Source organism: Entelurus aequoreus, linkage group LG20, assembly GCF_033978785.1.
Source record: "Entelurus aequoreus isolate RoL-2023_Sb linkage group LG20, RoL_Eaeq_v1.1, whole genome shotgun sequence".
Taxonomy (NCBI): Eukaryota; Metazoa; Chordata; class Actinopteri; order Syngnathiformes; family Syngnathidae; genus Entelurus; species Entelurus aequoreus.
Window position 1 is genome coordinate 48,309,024 of NC_084750.1, and position 12,876 is coordinate 48,321,899.

The following is a 12,876-nucleotide window of genomic DNA, read 5'->3' on the forward strand; positions in this document are numbered from 1 at the left end:
GTTTAGGCCATGTCACGATACACCATATATATGTGGATTTGTTTAGTCCATGTCACGATACACCATATATATGTGGATATGTTTAGTCCATGTCACAATACACCATATATATGTGGATATGTTTAGGCCATGTCACGATACACCATATATATGTGGATATGTTTAGTCCATGTCACAATACACCATATATATGTGGATATGTTTAGTCCATGTCACGATACACCATATATATATGTGGATATGTTTAGGCCATGTCACGATACACCATATATATGTGGATATGTTTAGGCCATGTCACGATACACCATATATATGTGGATATGTTTAGGCCATGTCACAATACACCATATATATGTGGATATGTTTAGTCCATGTCACGATACACCATATATATGTGGATATGTTTAGTCCATGTCACGATACACCATATATATGTGGATATGTTTAGTCCATGTCACAATACACCATATATATGTGGATATGTTTAGGCCATGTCACGATACACCATATATATGTGGATATGTTTAGGCCATGTCACGATACACCATATATATGTGGATATGTTTAGGCCATGTCACGATACACCATATATATGTGGATATGTTTAGTCCATGTCACGATACACCATATATATGTGGATATGTTTAGTCCATGTCACGATACACCATATATATGTGGATATGTTTAGTCCATGTCACAATACACCATATATATGTGGATATGTTTAGGCCATGTCATGATACACCATATATATGTGGATATGTTTAGTCCATGTCACAATACACCATATATATGTGGATATGTTTAGTCCATGTCACGATACACCATATATATGTGGATATGTTTAGTCCATGTCACAATACACCATATATATGTGGATATGTTTAGGCCATGTCACGATACACCATATATATGTGGATATGTTTAGGCCATGTCACGATACACCATATATATGTGGATATGTTTAGTCCATGTCACGATACACCATATATATGTGGATATGTTTAGTCCATGTCACGATACACCATATATATGTGGATATGTTTAGTTCATGTCACAATACACCATATATATGTGGATATGTTTAGGCCATGTCATGATACACCATATATATGTGGATATGTTTAGTCCATGTCACAATACACCATATATATGTGGATATGTTTAGTCCATGTCACGATACACCATATATATGTGGATATGTTTAGTCCATGTCACAATACACCATATATATGTGGATATGTTTAGGCCATGTCACGATACACCATATATATGTGGATATGTTTAGGCCATGTCACGATACACCATATATATGTGGATATGTTTAGGCCATGTCACGATACACCATATATATGTGGATATGTTTAGTCCATGTCACGATACACCATATATATGTGGATATGTTTAGTCCATGTCACGATACACCATATATATGTGGATATGTTTAGTCCATGTCACGATACACCATATATATGTGGATATGTCTAGTCCATGTCACAATACACCATATATATGTGGATATGTTTAGTCCATGTCACGATACACCATATGTATGTGGATATGTTTAGTCCATGTCACGATACACCATATATATTTGGATATGTTTAGTCCATGTCACGATACACCATATATATGTGGATATGTTTAGGCCATGTCACGATACACCATATATATGTGGATATGTTTAGTCCATGTCACAATACACCATATATATGTGGATATATTTAGTCCATGTCACGATACACCATATATATGTGGATATGTTTAGGCCATGTCACGATACACCATATATATGTGGATATGTTTAGGCCATGTCACGATACACCATATATATGTGGATATGTTTAGGCCATGTCACGATACACCATATATATGTGGATATGTTTAGTCCATGTCACAATACACCATATATATGTGGATATGTTTAGTCCATGTCACGATACACCATATATATATGTGGATATGTTTAGGCCATATCACGATACACCATATATATGTGGATATGTTTAGTCTATGTCACGATACACCATATATATGTGGATATGTTTAGGCCATATCACGATACACCATATATATATGTGGATATGTTTAGTCCATGTCACGATACACCATATATATATGTGGATATGTTTAGGCCATATCACGATACACCATATATATATGTGGATATGTTTAGTCTATGTCACGATACACCATATATATATGTGGATATGTTTAGTCCATGTCACGATACACCATATATATATGTGGATATGTTTAGGCCATGTCACGATACACCATATATATGTGGATATGTTTAGGCCATGTCACGATACACCATATATATGTGGATATGTTTAGGCCATGTCACAATACACCATATATATGTGGATATGTTTAGTCCATGTCACGATACACCATATATATGTGGATATGTTTAGTCCATGTCACGATACACCATATATATGTGGATATGTTTAGTCCATGTCACAATACACCATATATATGTGGATATGTTTAGGCCATGTCACGATACACCATATATATGTGGATATGTTTAGGCCATGTCACGATACACCATATATATGTGGATATGTTTAGGCCATGTCACGATACACCATATATATGTGGATATGTTTAGTCCATGTCACGATACACCATATATATGTGGATATGTTTAGTCCATGTCACGATACACCATATATATGTGGATATGTTTAGTCCATGTCACAATACACCATATATATGTGGATATGTTTAGGCCATGTCATGATACACCATATATATGTGGATATGTTTAGTCCATGTCACAATACACCATATATATGTGGATATGTTTAGTCCATGTCACGATACACCATATATATGTGGATATGTTTAGTCCATGTCACAATACACCATATATATGTGGATATGTTTAGGCCATGTCACGATACACCATATATATGTGGATATGTTTAGGCCATGTCACGATACACCATATATATGTGGATATGTTTAGTCCATGTCACGATACACCATATATATGTGGATATGTTTAGTCCATGTCACGATACACCATATATATGTGGATATGTTTAGTTCATGTCACAATACACCATATATATGTGGATATGTTTAGGCCATGTCATGATACACCATATATATGTGGATATGTTTAGTCCATGTCACAATACACCATATATATGTGGATATGTTTAGTCCATGTCACGATACACCATATATATGTGGATATGTTTAGTCCATGTCACAATACACCATATATATGTGGATATGTTTAGGCCATGTCACGATACACCATATATATGTGGATATGTTTAGGCCATGTCACGATACACCATATATATGTGGATATGTTTAGGCCATGTCACGATACACCATATATATGTGGATATGTTTAGTCCATGTCACGATACACCATATATATGTGGATATGTTTAGTCCATGTCACGATACACCATATATATGTGGATATGTTTAGTCCATGTCACGATACACCATATATATGTGGATATGTCTAGTCCATGTCACAATACACCATATATATGTGGATATGTTTAGTCCATGTCACGATACACCATATGTATGTGGATATGTTTAGTCCATGTCACGATACACCATATATATTTGGATATGTTTAGTCCATGTCACGATACACCATATATATGTGGATATGTTTAGGCCATGTCACGATACACCATATATATGTGGATATGTTTAGTCCATGTCACAATACACCATATATATGTGGATATATTTAGTCCATGTCACGATACACCATATATATGTGGATATGTTTAGGCCATGTCACGATACACCATATATATGTGGATATGTTTAGGCCATGTCACGATACACCATATATATGTGGATATGTTTAGGCCATGTCACGATACACCATATATATGTGGATATGTTTAGTCCATGTCACAATACACCATATATATGTGGATATGTTTAGTCCATGTCACGATACACCATATATATATGTGGATATGTTTAGGCCATATCACGATACACCATATATATATGTGGATATGTTTAGTCTATGTCACGATACACCATATATATGTGGATATGTTTAGGCCATATCACGATACACCATATATATATGTGGATATGTTTAGTCCATGTCACGATACACCATATATATATGTGGATATGTTTAGGCCATATCACGATACACCATATATATATGTGGATATGTTTAGTCTATGTCACGATACACCATATATATATGTGGATATGTTTAGTCCATGTCACGATACACCATATATATATGTGGATATGTTTAGGCCATGTCACGATACACCATATATATGTGGATATGTTTAGGCCATGTCACGATACACCATATATATGTGGATATGTTTAGTCCATGTCACAATACACCATATATATGTGGATATGTTTAGTCCATGTCACGATACACCATATATATATGTGGATATGTTTAGGCCATATCACGATACACCATATATATATGTGGATATGTTTAGTCTATGTCACGATACACCATATATATATGTGGATATGTTTAGGCCATATCACGATACACCATATATATATGTGGATATGTTTAGTCCATGTCACGATACACCATATATATATGTGGATATGTTTAGGCCATATCACGATACACCATATATATATGTGGATATGTTTAGTCTATGTCACGATACACCATATATATATGTGGATATGTTTAGTCCATGTCACGATACACCATATATATATGTGGATATGTTTAGGCCATGTCACGATACACCATATATATGTGGATATGTTTAGGCCATGTCACGATACACCATATATATGTGGATATGTTTAGTCCATGTCACGATACACCATATATATGTGGATATGTTTAGTCCATGTCACGATACACCATATATATGTGGATATGTTTAGTCCATGTCACAATACACCAGTCATTTTCAACCAGTGTGCCGCGGCACACTAGTGTGCCGTGAGAGATCGTCAGGTGTGCCGTGAGAAATTATTTAATATCTCCTAATTAACCATTGTCGGGTGTCCGTGCTATAATAAAGTGCGGCAGATAATGTAATACTCATCTATTTCAGTAGGTGGCAGCAGAGGGCGATAAATACCTGTAAAGACAATCGAGTTAGCGCTGCGCATCACGTGACAGTGACAGTTTGGGATCGCAGCAAAAGGAGGCGAGCAAGTGACAGTGATGGAGAAGTTTTTGAGAAGGGAAAATGCAAATGCCGAACAGGGTCCTGGACAAAATTCTGACCCAGATGAAGGCTCTAGTATGAGTGGTCTACAAAATAAAAAAAGACGGTGAGCTCGAGGCAATAAAGCGAAAGCTATCTTTCATTTGGATTGACTTTCACCGGGGATGCGAGAGCACCGACTCCGCAGTGCTTGGTGTGTGGTGAGAAGCTATCCAATAGCGCCATGGTGCCAAGCAAGCTTAAACGCCATCTCCAAACGAAACACCCCGATGGACTATTTTGTACGCTTACGTACAAATAATGAGAAACAGGCAACTTTTCTCAGAAAAACCACAAAGGTAAACAAGAGAGCCCTCAAAGCTTGCTACCTTGTTGTTGAACTCGTAGCTAAATCAAAAAAGTCCCACACTGTGGCAGAAACATTAATACTGCGAGCTTGTAAAGCCATTGTAATAGTAGTGAGTATAAATACTAGTGATGGGTCCGGCAACACAGATGCATCGGCGCATGCGTCGAGCTCATAGAGCGATACCGTGTGTCGGTGCGCGTATCGCTTTTAGAAAGTCTCGTGACCGAACACGACCTGTTTTGGTCACGTGACCGCTCATGAGCTGTTCTGGTCACGTGACCGCTCATGAACTGTATCGCATTGACGCCTGCGCGTCAAACTGTGTTTATTAGGAAGCGGCGCAATGCGTGTTGTTGACGAACACCGTTAGGGCCGCTTGTTGTCGCTGTCACTCAAAGTTGCATTTCAAAATTACACAGAATATATGTGTTTATTTTGTTTAGAATTCAGATGGGTTTGATTTGGTGCGCGGCATATATTGGCTGTGCGGCGCACGGTGTGCGCGGAGGACGCTTGAGCACTGCGCAATTGCGCAGGCGCGCACCTTAGAGGGAATGTTGCTCACAGGGCACAGAGGAGGCGTCAGTGCGATACAGTTCGCGTATCGGTCACGTGACCAAAGCAGCTCATGATCGGTCACGTGACTTTCTAAAAGCGGTACGCGCACCGACACAGGGTTTCTCTCTATGAGCTCGACGCATGCGCCTATGCATCTGTGTTGTAGGACCCATCACTACTGTTACTAGAGAAGGTACAGGAATGACGGCGTGGCGAAGTTGGTAGCGTGGCCGTGCCAGCAATCGGTTACTGGGGTTCAATCCCCACCTTCTACCATCCTAGTCATGATACATGTTCACATTATTTGACTGTATCTAAAAAAGATAAAAATCTATTTTTATTTAAATGAAGATATTAAATAATCCTAAATGAAATACAATGACTTGGTTTTTATTATTGTATATACTAGGTCATAAAATCAGTGTCAGTTGAGTCGGTCCATAGGTTGCCTGTAGGGATTTTTAATGTCCAGCAGATGTCAGTATTTGGTGACACAGTATCGACACAGTATCAATACAGTTTTGCAATGTGTCAAAACGCTTCATGAGGCTTCATCAACCCATCACTAATAAATACATTTAGAAAACTATATTATTAACTATATGTATTATATACTGTGTTAGAGTGTCATTTTGTGTCATTTTGGTTGGTGGTGTGCCGCAGGATTTTGTAAATGTAAAAAGTGTGCCACGGCTTAAAAAAGGTTGAAAATCACTGCAATACACCATATATATGTGGATATGTTTAGGCCATGTCACGATACACCATATATATGTGGATATGTTTAGGCCATGTCACGATACACCATATATATGTGGATATGTTTAGGCCATGTCACGATACACCATATATATGTGGATATGTTTAGTCCATGTCACGATACACCATATATATGTGGATATGTTTAGTCCATGTCACGATACACCATATATATGTGGATATGTTTAGTCCATGTCACAATACACCATATATATGTGGATATGTTTAGGCCATGTCATGATACACCATATATATGTGGATATGTTTAGTCCATGTCACAATACACCATATATATGTGGATATGTTTAGTCCATGTCACGATACACCATATATATGTGGATATGTTTAGTCCATGTCACAATACACCATATATATGTGGATATGTTTAGGCCATGTCACGATACACCATATATATGTGGATATGTTTAGGCCATGTCACGATACACCATATATATGTGGATATGTTTAGGCCATGTCACGATACACCATATATATGTGGATATGTTTAGTCCATGTCACGATACACCATATATATGTGGATATGTTTAGTCCATGTCACGATACACCATATATATGTGGATATGTTTAGTCCATGTCACGATACACCATATATATGTGGATATGTCTAGTCCATGTCACAATACACCATATATATGTGGATATGTTTAGTCCATGTCACGATACACCATATATATGTGGATATGTTTAGTCCATGTCACGATACACCATATATATTTGGATATGTTTAGTCCATGTCACGATACACCATATATATGTGGATATGTTTAGGCCATGTCACGATACACCATATATATGTGGATATGTTTAGTCCATGTCACAATACACCATATATATGTGGATATGTTTAGGCCATGTCACGATACACCATATTTATATGTGGATATGTTTAGTCCATGTCACGATACACCATATATATGTGGATATGTTTAGGCCATGTCATGATACACCATATATATGTGGATATGTTTAGGCCATGTCATGATACACCATATATATGTGGATATGTTTAGTCCATGTCACAATACACCATATATATGTGGATATGTTTAGTCCATGTCACGATACACCATATATATGTGGATATGTTTAGTCCATGTCACAATACACCATATATATGTGGATATGTTTAGGCCATGTCACGATACACCATATATATGTGGATATGTTTAGGCCATGTCACGATACACCATATATATGTGGATATGTTTAGGCCATGTCACGATACACCATATATATGTGGATATGTTTAGTCCATGTCACGATACACCATATATATGTGGATATGTTTAGGCCATGTCACGATATACCATATATATGTGGATATGTTTAGTCCATGTCACGATACACCATATATATGTGGATATGTTTAGGCCATGTCACGATACACCATATATATGTGGATATGTTTAGGCCATGTCACGATACACCATATATATGTGGATATGTTTAGTCCATGTCACGATACACCATATATATGTGGATATGTTTAGTCCATGTCACGATACACCATATATATGTGGATATGTTTAGTCCATGTCACAATACACCATATATATGTGGATATGTTTAGGCCATGTCATGATACACCATATATATGTGGATATGTTTAGTCCATGTCACAATACACCATATATATGTGGATATGTTTAGTCCATGTCACGATACACCATATATATGTGGATATGTTTAGTCCATGTCACAATACACCATATATATGTGGATATGTTTAGGCCATGTCACGATACACCATATATATGTGGATATGTTTAGGCCATGTCACGATACACCATATATATGTGGATATGTTTAGTCCATGTCACGATACACCATATATATGTGGATATGTTTAGTCCATGTCACGATACACCATATATATGTGGATATGTTTAGTCCATGTCACAATACACCATATATATGTGGATATGTTTAGGCCATGTCATGATACACCATATATATGTGGATATGTTTAGTCCATGTCACAATACACCATATATATGTGGATATGTTTAGTCCATGTCACGATACACCATATATATGTGGATATGTTTAGTCCATGTCACAATACACCATATATATGTGGATATGTTTAGGCCATGTCACGATACACCATATATATGTGGATATGTTTAGGCCATGTCACGATACACCATATATATGTGGATATGTTTAGGCCATGTCACGATACACCATATATATGTGGATATGTTTAGTCCATGTCACGATACACCATATATATGTGGATATGTTTAGTCCATGTCACGATACACCATATATATGTGGATATGTTTAGTCCATGTCACGATACACCATATATATGTGGATATGTCTAGTCCATGTCACAATACACCATATATATGTGGATATGTTTAGTCCATGTCACGATACACCATATGTATGTGGATATGTTTAGTCCATGTCACGATACACCATATATATTTGGATATGTTTAGTCCATGTCACGATACACCATATATATGTGGATATGTTTAGGCCATGTCACGATACACCATATATATGTGGATATGTTTAGTCCATGTCACAATACACCATATATATGTGGATATATTTAGTCCATGTCACGATACACCATATATATGTGGATATGTTTAGGCCATGTCACGATACACCATATATATGTGGATATGTTTAGGCCATGTCACGATACACCATATATATGTGGATATGTTTAGGCCATGTCACGATACACCATATATATGTGGATATGTTTAGTCCATGTCACAATACACCATATATATGTGGATATGTTTAGTCCATGTCACGATACACCATATATATATGTGGATATGTTTAGGCCATATCACGATACACCATATATATATGTGGATATGTTTAGTCTATGTCACGATACACCATATATATGTGGATATGTTTAGGCCATATCACGATACACCATATATATATGTGGATATGTTTAGTCCATGTCACGATACACCATATATATATGTGGATATGTTTAGGCCATATCACGATACACCATATATATATGTGGATATGTTTAGTCTATGTCACGATACACCATATATATATGTGGATATGTTTAGTCCATGTCACGATACACCATATATATATGTGGATATGTTTAGGCCATGTCACGATACACCATATATATGTGGATATGTTTAGGCCATGTCACGATACACCATATATATGTGGATATGTTTAGTCCATGTCACAATACACCATATATATGTGGATATGTTTAGTCCATGTCACGATACACCATATATATATGTGGATATGTTTAGGCCATATCACGATACACCATATATATATGTGGATATGTTTAGTCTATGTCACGATACACCATATATATATGTGGATATGTTTAGGCCATATCACGATACACCATATATATATGTGGATATGTTTAGTCCATGTCACGATACACCATATATATATGTGGATATGTTTAGGCCATATCACGATACACCATATATATATGTGGATATGTTTAGTCTATGTCACGATACACCATATATATATGTGGATATGTTTAGTCCATGTCACGATACACCATATATATATGTGGATATGTTTAGGCCATGTCACGATACACCATATATATGTGGATATGTTTAGGCCATGTCACGATACACCATATATATGTGGATATGTGTAGTCCATGTCACGATACACCATATATATGTGGATATGTTTAGTCCATGTCACGATACACCATATATATGTGGATATGTTTAGTCCATGTCACAATACACCATATATATGTGGATATGTTTAGGCCATGTCACGATACACCATATATATGTGGATATGTTTAGGCCATGTCACGATACACCATATATATGTGGATATGTTTAGGCCATGTCACGATACACCATATATATGTGGATATGTTTAGTCCATGTCACGATACACCATATATATGTGGATATGTTTAGTCCATGTCACGATACACCATATATATGTGGATATGTTTAGTCCATGTCACAATACACCATATATATGTGGATATGTTTAGGCCATGTCATGATACACCATATATATGTGGATATGTTTAGTCCATGTCACAATACACCATATATATGTGGATATGTTTAGTCCATGTCACGATACACCATATATATGTGGATATGTTTAGTCCATGTCACAATACACCATATATATGTGGATATGTTTAGGCCATGTCACGATACACCATATATATGTGGATATGTTTAGGCCATGTCACGATACACCATATATATGTGGATATGTTTAGGCCATGTCACGATACACCATATATATGTGGATATGTTTAGTCCATGTCACGATACACCATATATATGTGGATATGTTTAGTCCATGTCACGATACACCATATATATGTGGATATGTTTAGTCCATGTCACGATACACCATATATATGTGGATATGTCTAGTCCATGTCACAATACACCATATATATGTGGATATGTTTAGTCCATGTCACGATACACCATATATATGTGGATATGTTTAGTCCATGTCACGATACACCATATATATTTGGATATGTTTAGTCCATGTCACGATACACCATATATATGTGGATATGTTTAGGCCATGTCACGATACACCATATATATGTGGATATGTTTAGTCCATGTCACAATACACCATATATATGTGGATATGTTTAGGCCATGTCACGATACACCATATTTATATGTGGATATGTTTAGTCCATGTCACGATACACCATATATATGTGGATATGTTTAGGCCATGTCATGATACACCATATATATGTGGATATGTTTAGGCCATGTCATGATACACCATATATATGTGGATATGTTTAGTCCATGTCACAATACACCATATATATGTGGATATGTTTAGTCCATGTCACGATACACCATATATATGTGGATATGTTTAGTCCATGTCACAATACACCATATATATGTGGATATGTTTAGGCCATGTCACGATACACCATATATATGTGGATATGTTTAGGCCATGTCACGATACACCATATATATGTGGATATGTTTAGGCCATGTCACGATACACCATATATATGTGGATATGTTTAGTCCATGTCACGATACACCATATATATGTGGATATGTTTAGGCCATGTCACGATATACCATATATATGTGGATATGTTTAGTCCATGTCACGATACACCATATATATGTGGATATGTTTAGGCCATGTCACGATACACCATATATATGTGGATATGTTTAGGCCATGTCACGATACACCATATATATGTGGATATGTTTAGGCCATGTCACGATACACCATATATATGTGGATATGTTTAGTCCATGTCACGATACACCATATATATGTGGATATGTTTAGTCCATGTCACGATACACCATATATATGTGGATATGTTTAGTCCATGTCACAATACACCATATATATGTGGATATGTTTAGGCCATGTCATGTTACACCATATATATGTGGATATGTTTAGTCCATGTCACAATACACCATATATATGTGGATATGTTTAGTCCATGTCACGATACACCATATATATGTGGATATGTTTAGTCCATGTCACAATACACCATATATATGTGGATATGTTTAGTCCATGTCACGATACACCATATATATGTGGATATGTTTAGGCCATGTCACGATACACCATATATATGTGGATATGTTTAGTCCATGTCACGATACACCATATATATGTGGATATGTTTAGTCCATGTCACGATACACCATATATATGTGGATATGTTTAGTCCATGTCACGATACACCATATATATGTGGATATGTCTAGTCCATGTCACAATACACCATATATATGTGGATATGTTTAGTCCATGTCACGATACACCATATATATGTGGATATGTTTAGTCCATGTCACGATACACCATATATATTTGGATATGTTTAGTCCATGTCACGATACACCATATATATGTGGATATGTTTAGTCCATGTCACAATACACCATATATATGTGGATATGTTTAGGCCATGTCACGATACACCATATTTATATGTGGATATGTTTAGTCCAT

General features: G+C 36.3%; 2 protein-coding genes across 6 annotated transcripts in view; one reads left to right on the forward strand and one right to left on the reverse strand.

The window, feature by feature from the left end:
- LOC133636327 (zinc finger protein 37-like) overlaps nt 1-12,876 on the forward strand; it is a 497,781-nt gene that overhangs the window by 462,651 nt on the left and 22,254 nt on the right. The gene's annotated exons all lie outside the window — the stretch shown is intronic.
- LOC133636328 (gastrula zinc finger protein XlCGF57.1-like) overlaps nt 1-12,876 on the reverse strand; it is a 346,899-nt gene that overhangs the window by 246,356 nt on the left and 87,667 nt on the right. The window lies entirely within an intron of this gene.